Below are 17,756 nucleotides of genomic sequence, written 5' to 3' on the forward strand. Positions count from 1 at the left end.
ACTCATTTCTTTCAATATACATGTAATAAACTACAGCCTTAAATCATTAGAATGTCTATGTCATAGGAAGCTATAGGTGGGGCAAACCAGTCCTATCAAAAGTAATGGAAAAACAGGGCAAATAGTGGAAACTAAGATATAATTTCAGCTAAATTTTCTCAAAGAAAATTTGCTTGTCTTAAACAAAAAGGAAATTAAGTTTCCTGGAAAGTAAAATTCACCTGTAAGTAATTCATGAAGAGCAGAAGCTAAAAGTTTCAGGACTGACAAGCCTAGAGATTGAACATATATAAAACTTCTAAAGGGACTGAAACTCACAATATACTTAAAAAATTATTACTGATGAATGCAAATGCAATACTTGTAAATAGAAGTATAGAGACTCACATATAAAAATGAGACTTGGAAAACAAAGTTAAAAATAATAGACTTTGGGTCTTCCACCGTCTACATTGAGTATGAATTTCTACCCTTCGAAAAGTAACCTTGAAACAAAGCAATAAACAGTAATTCAGGAAACTGGCAAAATTTGTATTTCTGTACATAGGAAATTTAAAGAACACATATTAGTACACAGGTGAATATACAGCACATGTGGTAGGTTTGCGGGGATGAAAAATAAGCAAGAACATTATCAAGCATTTCATAATTCTTGTTATTTGTTAAAATGATAACTGTTGGAGGAAAAGCTGAGAAATATCTGAGGTTCTTCATCACAGTTTAAACCAAAGGCTACAGTCTGATTCCCATAGCATTTGATAGAATTATAGAATGACAGAATGCTTTGGGTTGGAAGGGTCCTTAAAGATCATCTAGTTCCAACCCCCTGCCATGGGCAGGGACACCTCCCATTAGACCAGGCTGCTCAAAGCCCCATCCAGCCTGGCCTTGAACACTTCCAGGGATGGGGCATCCACAGCTTCTCTGGGCAACCTGTTCCAGTGCTTCACTGCCGTCAGAGTAAAGAATTGCTTCCTAATATCTAATCTAAATCTACCCACTTTCAGTTAAAAACCGTTACCCCTCATCCTATTGCTACACTTCCTGATAACGAGTCCCTCCCCGTCTTTGCTGTAGGTGCCCCCTTAAGCACTGGAAGGCTGCTATAAGGTGTCCCTGAGCCTTCTCTTCTCCAGGCTGAACAATCCCAACTCTCTCAGCCTGCCTTCATAGAAGAGGTGCTTCAGCACCCTGATCATTTTTGTGGCCCTCCTCTGGACCCACTCCAACAGGTCCATGTCCTTCTTATGTTGGGGATTACGAAGCTGGACACAGTAGTCCAGGTGGGGGTCTCACCAGAGCAGAGTAGAGGGGCAGAATCACTTCCCTCATCCTGCTGGCCGTGACTCTTTTGATGCAGCCCAAGATACAGTTGGCTTTCTGGGCTGCAAGTGCACATTGCTGGGTCTTGATAAGAGGAAATTCACAGAATCCATGTCAACTCTTGTTGAAATTAATGGCTTGTCAACAAATGAAGAATTTTAGACTAGCATTGCAGTGAAGAAGGTGAATATATTGTGAACAAGCTTTTAAGTCAGCTGTTTTTCAACTTAGCTGTTTCACATTTGATAGGAAATGACTTTAAACTTTGTTTGATTTTGATCTCTATATGGAGAAAAGTGCAACATCAAGTAGAGCACCACAGAGATCAGTACTGGGACTTATTTTTGTAATTTAATAGTTTCATTAAGAGTATACTGGAAGATATGAAGTCAACCTTTATTATTATTATTATTATTATTATTATTATTATTATTATTATTATTATTATTGTTTTCACAGACAGATATGAAAGAAAACAAACCCTAAGACAGCAGATCAAACCTACACACATATTTGGGTATTTTGGAATAGCAGCTTGTTTTCAATGGAATTGCTTTAATATTAAATAAAGAGCAGTTGTATACCAGGAGACAGCTAATAAACACAGGCCTAATAAATATTCCTTGACAGCAATGTATGAAAACAAGATGAAGAAACACCTATAGTGTGTGAATCTAAATACAAATTTGCTGTGTTATTATGTCTGAATAAACGGGCAGTTAACAAATAACTGGGAAGATCACAAACTAGAGAAGCATTAGTTTTTCTGCACATGCAAAATCAGATATGGCTGCATTTAAAATAAATTTTAATTGCAAATAAAAGAACACCAACACCAGAAGAGACTGATTTCGCTTTATACTAGAGAATAGCCAAATGTAAGGGGATATGATGATTTTTTCATAAATACATTCAGCAATCTACAATTGTTTCAAGACAATCACAGAAAACCAAGGCAACGAAGCTCATTTAATCTCTCTCCTTCTTTCCCAAGACCTATACCAATGCCATTCTTAAAGAAATATTTCTAAGGCTATTCCAAGGATATTATAAGACTATTACAAGGATTGGATCTCTATAATCTCCTTCAGCAATTTATTTTAACACTCTGTTCTTTAATAATGGAGTGCTTTCTGCATGTCTTATCCAAAGATTTCTTGCTAAAATTTAGACTCAGTACTTCTCGTCCTGTTTGCCAGGGTCACAATAGAAATTCTTCCAATGTTTTGGATCAGAACAGTGCAATACTTTTACTTATTTGAAAACCACTTAGGCAACGTGAGGGAACAAGGAAAGGAGAGAGACGGAAGGACACTCAACTCTTCTTTAGGATAAATAATTCCAACTTATTCAGATGTCTCCTTATAAGCCATTTTATTAGATACCTAATTATATTTTTGGTTCTGACCAAGACTTTTCAGTGTTATATACGTTTCTTGAGATGCCTATTCTGTGAATAGCAGCCCACACCTGTGTTGGCATTAGTAGAAAAAATACTTCCACAGAACACTTAGAGGTTGTAAAACTCAATTTCATATACAGCTAAATTGTTAGAATGGCTCTTTGTCATATTTTGGCCCATACAAATTATCATTTTCCAAAACAATTCTCAAGGACACAAAAGGAAAATTCCCAATAGGCATTCTAGATCAAATCATCCTTTTCTGAAAGGTAGGAAGTGATATAGTGGTGTGTTATTAGACATTCTCTGTCAGTTGTTTTTCATGACAGAGTCTCTGGCATATTTAATTTACTAGAACACACTTAGCCTGACCAGTGTTGAGACAAGTGGAAGAATTACTGCATTTCTTTAATAGACGGAAGTATTGCCTTTTACATATATAGCAAATATAAGCATGATCTTATTAGGTTATAGCCATCTTACGTCCTTTTGTAGCTCTTCCATCTTTTTCTTAAAAGTGTTCTTGCTTATGGAACTGACAAATTAGAGAAGAGACCTTAAAAAAGAATGAAGTGCAAGTTTATTTCTAATTTTAACCCAGGCTTCAACATACCTGATGGTACAAACCATCTTTCTGTTGCCTTGAATTTAATAAACATACCGCCTATGCCATCATTCAGTTCCTTAACAAAATTACTCAATCTTATTGGATCCAGGGCAGATTTCCTGTAGATTTTTACTTGGTACAGTCGTTATTTTCATCATTCAGAATAATGTGTCAAGTTTTAGTTTAGAAACTAAAAATATGTAAATGTCTACAAAAGTTTGGTTAGTAACTATTCTAGGAAAGAAAAGAAAAAAAAAATGGAATTCTATTCCTCTTGTGAAATGTTAGGGGAATAGAATGTGTTAAATGACTTCCTAGGGCCCTGCTCACACTTATTCTCTATTTATTTATGCTTCAGATAACCCAGAGGTATTTAAACAAATCAGAATTTGCAGTACAGTGATGATGACCACTACATCCAAAGCTGATGATAAAACAAAGATCTGTAGTGTTTTTATGGATGTATTGTGTCCTATACTCTTTTGGGACCTGGAATTAGAGAGGTCAGGAAGGATCCAATGTTATACCAGCCTAGACAGTGACAAACTGGGAATAAAGGTTTTCCTTCACAGAAGGGCTGCTGAAGATAAAATATTACAGATGTTAGATCATCAAACCCTTTGACTAGCCCCCTAAATTTCTGATCTTCTGAAATGTACAGGCATCCCTAATGTTTCTTTTTCTGATCCAAAGGCTATACCTTTATGAGGCTCATTTTCAAATACCTGTTGTTAGGATGAAAGCTCTTCCTTAAATGAAATCTGTCTTTGTTCTAAAAAAGCTGGATGAACTTCACTCCCATTAGCTACTGCAAACTTTGTGGATTATAGAAGTTTTGTTACTGACTTTTTTCAGGGCCTACAGCTTTGAGCTCTGTAATTATCCAGGCTTTCATATTAACAGAAGAAATGGTCCAGATTAATGTGACCTTTTGAACTTCAGAATCTGCTTTCTTGTGGGGTCCAGAAAACGTAATCTGAAACTTGTACAACAGAGCAAAATTAAGGCATACTTATACTTAGTATAGATTCTAATGTATAGGGTATAATTCTAGTGAGATGGAACGTCATTTAGTAAATAGTAATTTATGTTTTACATTAAAAATCAAATTTTTCTAGTTAGGAAAGCAAAAAACAGACAGTTTCTTTCTGGGTGGTTTTCTTTTTGTTCATTCCATTTTTCTCTTAAATGCATTTACTCATCTAGTTCATCTTGCCTGTATTTTTACAATAATTCTATTTACTAATTTATTTACCCTGTTAGTGATCGCAACTTGATTAACCAAACACTCTAAACTCTTCCTACACTGATGTCCTAAAATTTGGTCTCCTTGTAAACTACAGTAGAAACAAAGAGAACAATAAAGACAGAACATTATAAGTTGCACCCAGTAGTTAAGACATACATCCCTGATGCAAGAGAATACAACCTAATATATAAAGAGGTCAAATATTTAAAGGAAACAAAAGGAAATTCAAAATACATATCTTGAAATATTCTACAATTCCATAAGTAGAATACTTTTATATTTTTGCATATTATAGTTTCAGAACCACGTTGAAGAGAAGCTTTCAATTTGATATGTAAAATAGACACTTTGAATATTATGTAAGATTCACTTAAAAAAAAGAAAATGTTTTATAATTAGGATAAATACGTAAGCAAAGTGATCATTGACATTAAGATTTCTCCATAAGTTGTGAGAGTGTTTCCTTTTGCAGGAGCACAACATATTTCTTGATGCCAACTTAATTTAATTGGATGCTCTTTGATACTGCAGAGCAACTGAAGTGTTCTTAAAATGGTAAACTGTATCATAAAAGCACAACTGATACGTTTGAAGTTGATTCTAGAAAATATACTTTTGTTAAGAGAAGAGAAAAAAAAGTCTTTCAATGTCACTGTACCAGGTTAAAGAAATAATATGATGTACAGGTAGGCAAGTGTAATTCAGAATATAAGTAGGTGACCCACAGTAAACCAGTAACACCTTTATAACTATTTAAAAGTATTTCTAATGAAAAACAATACAATTCAGAAGAGAAAACAAAACAAAACAAAACAAACCGACAAACCGACAAAATAGAAAAAAATCTTTCTTCTGGATTAACATCTAAAGACAGTCACGGTTATGTGGAATTGTGAATACAACTATAATTCTCTTCAATTCACAATGAAATGGAAATGATGGTAACCTTTACCCAAGCCTTCCCTCTGGAAGAAAAAATGCTAAGTGTCAGGAAAACGTAGCTTTGGGGAAAAGCACTACTGTCCTTCGCAAAGGAAAATGTTCAGGTATGCTTACACCTCACTTACTTAAATTGTCGAGACAATTTAATTTCATATAAAATAGAAGTATAGTAGAGGAAATACAAAATCTGTAGACACTTAATGGAAGCCATCGCTCATAGTATAATATTTTCTAGATATCCATTTTGCATAATGCATAATCCAATATGAAAATTTGCCGGCCATTCAAAAAGAGGTCCAGGGAGTTCATTTCATGATCTAATGTGGTTGCTGTTGCAGAAGGAAGGAAGCGCAGGGTTTTTTAGTCTCTGCACAAAATGAAACTATCCACCATCCCCGAGGCAAGCAGGAGTCCAGTTCTGTGTTTTCCCCCAAACAGATGCAGGTTTTTATGGATGGAAAGAGGATGAGGAAGAAATTGCTCCTTCAAGTCAACACAGAATCATGTACTCAATGAGGAGCGTGTGTCTCCTTGTATTATCTTCTTAAAATCTGAAGTGAAATCTTTAAAGTTCCTTCTCAGTTTTGTATTCCTGGTTTCTTTCTCACTAAAATCAATAACTATCATAGACCCCTGCATGTATTTCTTATTCTTCTTTTGACATATACAACACTAAGCTGACATAAAGGGAAAATGCAGATTTGGGGGTTTTTTTTGCACTCCTTGTGTTTTTGTTCACAGAAGCATTAGTTATTATCTTATAGAAAGGTTCTGTTCCCTAAAGTGACCAGGGAATTCAGCTATACAATACGTCGTTGAAAAGATCAGCATACTGTGTGAGGGCTGGAGCTTTTCTTGGAGCTTTTCTTGGAGCTTTTCTTGGAGCTTTTGTTGGAGCTTTTAAACTCCAACAAAATCAGAGCTCATTATAACAAACTTATTTAAGAAATCACCCTTATTCTTGAAGACCTAACCCATGGCAGAATTGGATACGCAAATAAATTTCAGAATTAAGGAGAATTTATCTGAAAATAATTTGTATGAAACAATTCAGAGACTTATCAGGGAAAAGGTTTGGAGTGAATTCAAATAGAAAACAGTTCTTGTGTAGAAATAGAACTGTCCTCTTGACTGTGAATAAAAGCACACAGAAAACATCTAACGTAAAATTGAATTCCCTCATCCTTTATATACAGGACTATATAAGAATAGGATGTAAGAAGGGATATTGCACAATACAAATGGATTCTTACATTGAACCATGCCTAGGAGACCTATGAACAAAGAGTCTATATTTGGAAGTCTATGATAAGTAAGTGTCAACATTATAAAAGCAGTGCAAGTTGTGGAACTATCCCAATGTTCAGCTTAACAAATTTCATCAACTTTAAGTCTTCCAACAAACCTGCCTCAGTTAGAATCTAAAATAATTGTGTTCATATTTCTCAATCAAACAATTGAATTTGTCATATCGCCCCAGCGCAACCCTATTTTGACAGCAATTGCATGTAATTTTAAGTGAAAGAGGGACTGTTGCCTTTGTCTTCAAAAAAAGATGAGTAAATACAGCAGCATCTTTCACAGAATAATTATGGATGCCGCTTTGCGTTAACATTTTCTGCTGAAATACTTTAGACCAAAGAGCATCACTACTGTTTTCTAGAAACTTTAAATCTATCCTTGATGTGAGGGCCTCCAAACTCACCTGAGTACACAGAAATAAGACAAGAAATTGCATTTCCCAGCAAAGAAACTGGAAGCTGGAAAAAGGAAAGACAAGGTAAGAACACTGTAACATTATTGTCTGATTAACATTAATGTTCCCACAAAGCTGAGTTCAGAAACTTCTTATTTTTTGCTATAAGCTATGCCACTATCCAAATGAAGACTACCTTTGACCACATCAAAAAGAAAGTGAGGAGGAAGCTTGTGTTTTTTCGTGGTCTAAAATAAAAAAACCCTAATTTCTCAGTGTTCCTGAAAGCACAAGACACTGCTACTACCCTATCTATACTGAAATTCCAAGAGGACTTCGAAACACATTTGGCCCTGTGTAGCTGAATGTTCAGCGATGACTTGGGTTCTTCTCAAAAGCAAAACATTTACAAAGACTTGTGCTATTCCACGGGGAAAATCTGCCTAGATTCGTGTCTTTTTTGACATTAAAGGGTTTTGAGAGCTGAACATTTTTGTACTTTTTAAAGCATTCAGTTGTAAACTGCAGTGGATTAATCTAAGGTACTTACGTAATTTTTTAGGAGTTGTGTAAATTACAGGCTTCAAGAAACTCATACTTTATATTCCTTCAGTAGGATTTGTCAGACGCGTTATTGGAAAGTTTCTCCCGTCTCCTTATATGAGCTTCTCCTGGGTATATATGCTCAAGTGCCTCCCTACAGCTATTTTCTGAAGCAAATAATATATTTACATTTTCATTCCTGTAAATAATGTGGATTTGTGTGAGCGGACTTGCTTCTATCTACTCTTATCTCTAAAAAGGTATAACAAAACAAAATGTTTTGCATTTTCTCAATTTTCATTTCATTTTTTAACACTTTCACTACTTCAGGTACACCAAGTAGCCTCCTTCAAGTCACAGCAAATAGGGAAGAAGTGGTGGAGAGAATTAGTATAGTTATTTCATGTATTTCAACAAGTATAAAACTTGGGAATAAGTTTATAGTTTATACCTACATATCACATCAGTCTGTATTAAAGAACAGATATACAGTTTGTGTTAAGAATAAGTCCCAACGACTTTCATAATCCTGAATCATGTGATTCACTATGGTTGCCAAGGCTCTAAACATGTTTTAGGCTTTATCTGAAGTCCTACCCAAAAAAAAAAAAAAAACAAACAAAAAAACCAAACCCAAAAATCCAAACAAAAAACCAAAACCAAACACGACCCAAAGCCAACCAACCAACCAAAAAACCCCCAAGTAAAAAAGCATCCATGATTTATGAAAACATATAACATATTAAAAAAGCCATTCATTTTCATTCTTGGAATTACACAGGAAACATTATTATTCACTGCATTTTATATATGAATTCATCCTCCTATATATGGGAGGAGGAATTTCTCTTGAAACCATTCCAAATGGTAGGACTGAATTCAGTAAGCCTAGCCTGTACATGTAATAGTTGATCATAATAAATTTTTCGTCAAGGCAACATGTATATAAAACCATTGCATTGCAGTATGTGGTAACAGCATTTCTGAGAACTGAAATATGGATAGCTTTAGAAATGTAAAGATATTAACTAGAAGTAGAAAATAATTTCTTGCATGATAGCCTACGGGGAAAGACTGCGCAAGATTTTCCTCCTGGAGTGCAACAACTAGTAATACCCTGTCAAAGGAGGACAGACAAAAAAGGATTTCCAAGAGAAGCTGGGAAAGTTTTCTCAAACTTCATGCATAGTTTTGATTAATTTTAGTATGTTGGGATAAATATTTTTCAAATTTAAAATTCAAAGTAAAAATCCCCCAGAACACTTCATTTTACTTCCTCCCCACCCCAATCCACTTCTCCTTGCCTTTTCAAATTAATATTCTCACACCCATAAGCACCTTATGACTTAGGATTTTTGGGGAAGTGAGGAGCGGTTATGGTTTCTATTTTAACAAGTGGAATATTTGCATGATAGATGAAACCAAGGGAACAAAATGTGTCACAGGTCTACTTCAATATTCCCTGGTGAACCAGCTGTGATAACAGAAGTTAACGTCAAAAATAAGTACCAAGCATGCCAAAGATGACCTAATCTTTCCTTTTCTGCTATTGCTCAAGCCCTCATTCTGTTAATGTCATGGTTTGACCCCAGCTAGCAGCCAGAAGCATGTAGCTGCTCGCTCACTCCCTCCAGTTGCGGAAGAGAGAATCAGAAGAGTAAAAGTGAGGAAAAACTCATGGGTTGATATAAAGACAGTTTAGTAAGTAAAGTAGAAACCATGCATGCAAGCAAAGCAAAACAAGGAATTGATTCATTACTTCCCATCGGCAGGCAGGTGTTCAGCCATCTCCAGGAAATCAGGGCTCCATTGAGAGTAACAGTTACTTGGGAAGAAAAACTCTTGGGAAGACATCACTCTGAATGCCGCCCCACCCACCCCCCCGCCCCTGCTTGCATCTTCTTCTTCCCCCAGCTTTATATACTAAGCATGACATCACGTGGTATGGAATATCGTTTTGGTCAGTTGGGGTCAGCTGTCCCAGCTGTATCCTCTTCCACCTTCCTGCGCACCCCCAGCATGCTTCTTGGCAGGGTGATATGAGGAGCAGAAAAGGCCTTGAGTGCTTAGCAACAACCAAAAAAATTAGCAAGCTATCATCCCTGTTTCTTATCCTGAACCCAAAACATAGCATTATAACAGCTGCTAGCAAGAAAGTTAACTCCATCCAAGCCGAAACCATGACTCATTCTGTTAATAAACATTCCCATGATATTGCTGTATGACATGACCTGAAACAACATAAAAAGTAGCATTAGACTGTTAATAACTGAATAAGCCTACAACCTATCATATACATATTCTACCAGAACTAACTCTCCACTCTTTCATTGAAAGTAAAACTGCTCATTTTCCTGCTGAATCATTTTGCTCCCAACTTTTCTTTCAAATGCACTCTTTTCAATGCTAACAGATAATTTGTTTTTAAAAGGAACAAGTATTTAACCGTTAAACACTATTTAACTGTTAAAAATATTTTCCCACAGTGAAACAAAATAGCTTCAATATATTTGGTCTCCCAATTGATAAATAAGCAATCTAAACTAACAGTTCAGAACTCTTGAAAATTACAACTCCTCCTCCTTTGGTGCATTTAATATGTAAAATTTCCTCACACACAGAAACTCTTTGCCTATTTGCAGATTATGGAAAACTTTGTTAGGCGAAACATACCAAGAACAAGAGGTGTGGGGAAAAGTAGAGTAATTGTCCCACAGAAAAACGTGTTCTGTAATAATTTCAAAACAGTGTATAAGGGTGAAATATGAATATTTTTCAAAATGGAAGTGCTAAAAAGATTTTGAGAGGATGTGCTGAAAAATTTCAAAGAAAATAAAAATTTTTGATGATTGCTGACACAGTAATATTTAGTTGTCTTCTGACTTCCTCACAACACTTAGAGTAAGATGATTGTGGAACATTTTTTGGGGATGCATTGCATATACTATGGAATTTCATGTTTCAGAATTACAGCTCTTTTTATTTTAGGTGTGATATTTTGACTCGACTAGTTACTTGGATTGCTCCTAATTGGAGGCAGTCTAATTTAGTAAATCAGATGTAAGAAGAAACTAAGCAGACTGTGCTTCAAGCTGCCTCTGCCATCTTTGATATTTCATCAGTTTGCATAGAGTTACACTCCTTCTACAGGAAAGTTGCCAAGAACATGTAGGAACGTTAAAAAAACTTCCTTCTTTTGAATAACAAGAGTTGAATTCTTGAAAATAAATATATTTTCATACAATAAGATCTCCCTCCCACTTCAGTTGTCTCTGGGAACTAAACTGAGCTCCATAACCAAGCTGGTTAGGACTCTTCCCTGAGTTTCAGTAGAGAAATTTGCCTCACAGATTTCCAAACAAACTAGTGTATTAGCTATTCTCAATTTCTTCTATGTAAAATATCTAATTTTTAAGAGTTTGATCTTCCATTCTAGCCCTATATTAATGTGGGCAGTTTGAAAGCTTTTTGAGACAAGGCAGATGTTTCTGGATTAAATATATATTGCAGCATCACCCACAATGGGAGCATAGGTTTAGAAAGGACCCTGCACTCTTTCAGATCACAGGCTGATTTCAGTTTCATATGAGTGCCATCTAGAAAACTGTCCAGCTGTGTCCTCGGGGCTTCCATGCTGGCTGTTGACAGGAGCCAAACCTTCATTAAAAGCAAAATGATCACAGCAACTGAAGAGTTGTTGCTCTGGTGAAACAGACCATTCCTGAGTCGCAGAGCTGAAATCTTGTGCCCACCTCCTGTGAGGCCACCTGGCAGTTCTGCCAGAAGCCTGGGTGTCCTTTCACTCTGTAAGTCAACTTCCCAGTACTGCAGCTGCTCAAATATAGGGCTGCTACATCAGCTCCGGAGCTGACAGCTGGAAGCACCGGGTCCAGGCAATGCAGGAGGCAATTGGGGGCAGTTCCCCTGGAAGCTTCCAGCACTCTGGAAAACTGTCTGAGATCTGGAGGAGAAAAAAGTTTTGGATGGTATTTCAGGATCCAGTACTGATCCCTACATGACACAGGGACAGTAAATTGTGCTTAGCTATGATTTCTGTACTAAGATAAAAAATCTATTTTGGTTAGAGTATTATTCTGAGAGAGATGATAACAACTGAATTAAAGCCTCCAGACTTCACACTTCCTTGGTTTTCCACAGCAGTACCATGCCTCCTGATAAATAAAAGTCAAGTTGGCTTTGCTGCATACACTTCACCTCTTAACAAAATCATGGGATGCCTCTTTCAAATGGGACGATAATGTTGCTTTCCCTGAACTGCCATTTCAAGTGTTAAGTCAACACAGCATTTGGAGCAAGACTTTACCTAAAGAAGAACACTAACAGACAGTTGTATTCCCGAATGTTAACTCTTAGCAAGTTGCAATATTCTAATAGTAAAGCTGAATATATATTTATATTATAACTAATCACTGTAGATTTTCTGTTGGCATACTGTGCCCCTTACTTGAAGATGTGTTATAACACAAATATCATGAATACACATTTTTAAGGACCAAAGTTATCAATTTGAAATGGATGAAGAGTTATTTAATAACATTGGCTGCTTTCTGATACCCACTTCCTGATGCTATATAACTTTTAGAATGAAAAGTATTATTTTTCCCTAGACCCACAGAGAAATAGGAAAAATAGGCTATAAATGTGAGGCAGAAAGACGCTTGTATCAGGTTGTTCCATATTCTTTTCTAATCTCTAGCTGAGGAATGGCATTGTAAGTTTTGAACTCATAGCCAGACTTTCCAAAATCTGGTCATAGATTTTTAATAAGAGGACAGCTGAAAAAAAAAGAAAGTGGGGAGGAGGATTCTCAAGAGAACAGGTATCAATCCAGTGTATATGGAAAGAAATTTCCCTGAAATGAAGGTACATAGTTTAATAAAATATTTCTAACGCGTAGCATTTTTGGTTAAAAATATGCTTAAAATGACAGAACAGTAAAACCAAACATAACTATTTTAAAATATCAAAAGAAGTGAAAACTACCTATAGAAAAAACATTAACATTTTCATATAGTAAAAACATACATTTAGCTTTACTATTGATGCAGAATGATATTGCAGTATGCCTAGATTCATCATCAACTGTGACCATTCCTGAATCTTATAGAACTGAGCGTATAGCACAGCCGGTATGAGTGTATACGTTATTAATTGCTAATTACATAAGGCTTTGCCATCAAAAGGTCCCTCTAATTCAGTTTCAGTAGATTCAGGAATAGAAATTGAACACAAGATATTTCTCCATTATGTCACAATACGACACATAGTCACCAAACACCTCTCTTGCAGCTGAGCTCTAGACATGACAAAGTCTGAACGACAGCACCTACCTTGGAGATCTTGCCACCTGAATAAGCAAAATTGTACATGTTCTACATATTGCCTGTCTGCAATACAGAAAGGTAAAGAGGTCTGCACAAATTCAGGCAGTAGGTCAATTCTAGGACCCTGCTAAGAATCACAGCATCTTAACTCTGACTACGGAGCTCTATCATGCTACATGGAAAAAATACCTCTCAGCTCTGGCATGTTTTACATCAAGCCCTAAGGATTATAGAATTGGGCTGATGACTGTGATTAGTACTTATTTTTTGTTGTATACCAACAGCATGTTCAGAGCAAAAACCAAAATGAAGACAATGCCTGCTGTAGAGAGGGGAGGGGAAAAACTAAACATGGCAGATAAAGAAATGAAAACAATTACATATCTATCACGCTGCCTTAGAATCCATGCAGTTACAAAAATAATAATGTTAAATAATAAAGTTGCCTGCAGGCAATCTAAAAGGGATTTAATTAGTTTTGAATTACCCATCTTGGATGAAAAATCATTTCAAGAACCAAGAGAATTAAACATTCTTTTGACCCTGGCATGTACTATATTTTAAAGAATTTTTATGTAGCACAGTTGTGTATCCCTCCTTTGTTTACAAAATGTATGACATTGCATCAGCCACAAATTAAATTACATGAAACACATTTGTAAATACAATATGAAGTTGTGATATATATAATGGTAAATACAATAACTGTAACCAACTATTAATTGTGAGCTGTGGTATATGACGTTTATAGATTTTACAGAAAAATAATTAGTTTCAGTGTTTGCTTTGTTAGCACTACTGTATTTCCCTCTGCTTTACAAATGGAACATTTTTCACCCTATACAAGCTATAAAATATAATGGGGGGAAGTCAGGCATTTTTTTCTCCTTTTTTTTTTGATTATAGATAGACAAACGGATTCTATTACACTGAAAAGAAAAAAAAAAAAAGATACACATGTAGGAAGCCACTGCAAGACTGGCTAAAAGTTTCATTAATTCATGTAATTTAACCCTATCTAACAGCCATGTCTTAGCTCTGTCTGTTTTTAAAAGTAGGTTCAGACTGACCTCTATAATTGCACACTGTAGTAAATATATGCATTGCTTACCGTAAGGTCCTTAAGAGAGCTATCCTTTGCAGCAGTAACTTCCAGAATCAGGTTGCATTTTTCATTCCTGTGGCCACAGCATCCTACCTGGAATCCTAATTCCTTGTCCAAGAGTAGAAGAGTTTCCATGTCCATACTTTCCCGTGTAGCAAAAACACACTCAAGCCTCCTACTGCTGCTCACCTCTATGCTGATTTCACCCAGATTTCTGGATTCACCAAATGACCCAGAACTGATGAGTGTCATGATCCAGGAGAATGGGAATTTCAGGCATGTTCTCAAGAATATTTGAAGGAAGTTATCAGTTTATTCCCTAGCGACCAAACTACCTTCTAGAGCAAGTCACTACAGCCAGCCTTGGACCCCAAGAGTGACACAGAACTTTAAAGTTTTCTTTTTGAAAAACAATCATCTTCAAAAGGGATATCAAATAGAAATAATAAAGTAGTCTGCAAAAACATTCTTTCTTCTGTCATGGTACATGAATGTAATTTAAGAGGTGTATAAAATATTCTAAGCATATGCAGACATTCTTAGGTTAAATTACCTAAACATCTGTTTTGGTTAACTATTAATAAATGAATGGCTTAATTGTTTACTTTAAAAATCAACATTTTTAAATGGGATACATCACGAAAATACTACCAGTGTGGTTTCCTCTGATATTTCTGTAATAAAACTTTCTCTGCCTCCAAAACATGGAAGTCTAACAGTCAAGAATTACGAAATTGCAAGAAAATAATTCTTCAAGGAAACTTAGTTGTTTCAGAGCTGGGCCAAAAATACAGTAAAAGCAGTCTTTCATGGTGGTTCCTGACCACGTAAGATACATAGATATAAAGCTGAAATGTTACGACAAATAATTTTCCTGCTTTTTGAAAAAAGTTTAATAAAAATTAAAAAACTCCAACAAAAAATCCCACAAGCCTTTGATAATAGATACGTGAACCTAGTTTAGTTTTATCTTGTTACATATGATTAATATGCCTATGTTAAAACTACTGATTCAAGTTAACTTTATTGCAGGAATACTGAAATATAGAGGAAGTTTTTAAGTTACCTCTATATCTCATTCCATACAATTATATTACAATACAATAACACAGTTAAATTTAATTATAGTGTCTAACTTAACACAAGAGGAATCAAAAAATTTTAAAGACACATGTCCTATCTGCCTGAAATAAATACTCTACTGCTAGACAGGTAAATTGCCTGTCAAATATTCTCATGAAGCTTTGATGTGCACTTCTATTTTATGATAGTCTTTTTTTTCTTTTTACTTGCATTAGAAATACCTTGGCAGAACATGAAACTACTTTAATGGTCCCTGTCTTTTGCTTCAGAAAACAGCCTGGCATAAAAATTAAGAGCTCATACTTTCTGCAAGTGTTCTGCAAAAGTTCTCTTTGTTCCTTCATTTGGAAGAAGGACCTTAATGAATTTATTTAAGGTTATGTTTGAAAATATGCATGGAAGGCAGTCTTAGAAAGGTCTAAAAAAATTTAAGGCTAAAAATTGCCTTTCTGCATTCTTTGACTGAAAAGTTATTATCAACAACATACAAAATTGTAACTCATAGGGTCTAAGCTGTTTAGTCTAGAAAGAAGATTTAAAACACTTTACCCAGGAACCAGCAGCACCGTTCACCAGCCTAAGATGGCCTTTTGTCAGACAAGCAGGAAAAAGCAGCATCTTACGAATTCCTGAATGCTGAAATTTTAGGGGGCTGTGCCTTTTACCTCTTCCTTCTTTAGCCAGATGAGAGCTTAAAGTGGTACGGGAAAGGGAACCATCATTGTAAACCAGAAGCCTGTTCTAAAACTTATAGTATTTTCAAGAAATTTACATAGTCAACTTAGCTTTGACTACCTGAAATGTTCGAAGAGTTGCATTTCACAGAGCATTACCGGTCAGGGGAGATGGGCAAAATTAATACATGCTATAAAACATTACGGTATTATTTTTCTATATTTTAGTTGATTCATGATTAGTTATTGTCAAAAAATCAATGTAGCTAATGAGGTATTCTTTAATGATGATTATAAGTTCCTAAGAAAGGAATGTACTGTTCATATGTAAATGAGTTTTCCGGTTAATGAATAAAAACAGTCGATCAATCAGATTTGCAAAAAGAAAACTTATGAATAAAAGATTTTTTTTTAGGCTGTCCTTTGTTCCTTAATTGAAGAAAGAAGTGTGCCTATTAATGAGCTATTGCCAAAAAAATTATATTTTATAAACAATTACCATAAAAAATTAAAAAGTAAATAAATTTATCAAGAGGAACACAAATGAAAAATGTTTTACATACTGCTTGAAATAAATATTCTAAAAGATTTTGTGTGGAATGACATACCAGCATCATCCCTTAAAATATTAAAAAGCACAGAATGATCATTGCACTGAAACATACGCTATTGTTTCCTTGATCATCTCGATTATAAGTAGATAAGGAAAAGATTGCTTGAAAAATGTTTTAGGAGGGAATAGCTATCTTTCTATTGAACTTGTAGTTGAGCAATAACATAAAAGAGTGACAATGTAACCCAATTTTCAATTGATGCGTTATCATAATGCCTCTGATAAAAAGTGTTAATAGCATTTTCCTAAGGTACATATGTTTCAAGTAGCTTTGCAACCATTTCCATACCAGAACAATTTGTTCAGAGCTTTAGGAAGTGAATATGTTGTTTAGTAAAGGTATTTGCAGATTTTTGTCCCGCTCTCTGTACGGCTTTTGCTTTGTTTCTGGAATCAGTCAGAGGTACGAAAGGAGGCTACTCATTGGACTGCAGCAGAACACAACCCATTAGCCTCTACGAATCATGCTCAACTATAGCCCAACTTTAGAAGCCTTAGAGTACATTTTACCAACAGGATGCTGGGTGTAAAGCTCACATTCAACAAAGAACTGAAAACTATCTTTCTTTTTAAACATGCAAGTAATGTTATTTAGAAGCAGAAGTTTATTGTGTACTGTAATCAGACTCAAAGAGATGCTAGAAGGCCATGGGAAACAGAAACCAGAATACTTTGTACTTTGCAAGACCAAATAGTCAGTATAGTTTTCAAATCAGAATGTAGGTAAGTTGAATCTTTTCTTTTTGTGCCTACTCTACTGTAAGGATAGGAATTTAAAAAATAGAGAAAGAAAATAAGATCAGAATAATTCTGATGCCTTATCTAGCATAATATTTCAGCATGTCAAAGGACATTTGACCTTCTTGTTCATGATAAAATTCTAAAATGCTGATTTTATTTAATAATAATAAAAAAATCACTTTGTGGCCTCAGAATGAATACTATGCTGTTCATCCAAAGCTTTTCTATTAATATTCATCTTATAATCACTGAATATGACCATTTTATAGATATTAACAAATTACAAAAAATTTTTCAGATCTGATCAACGTTGTCATACTTTCACCTAAGATTTGCCTGACGGAAATAGTGAGCCTGACACTCTGAATTAATACCTTGTGCATAAACATATCATCTGGCAAACACCTTTCTGTGACAAATCTTGAGCCATAAC

Source organism: Larus michahellis, chromosome 2 (assembly GCF_964199755.1).
Source record: "Larus michahellis chromosome 2, bLarMic1.1, whole genome shotgun sequence".
NCBI classification, from domain to species: Eukaryota; Metazoa; Chordata; class Aves; order Charadriiformes; family Laridae; genus Larus; species Larus michahellis.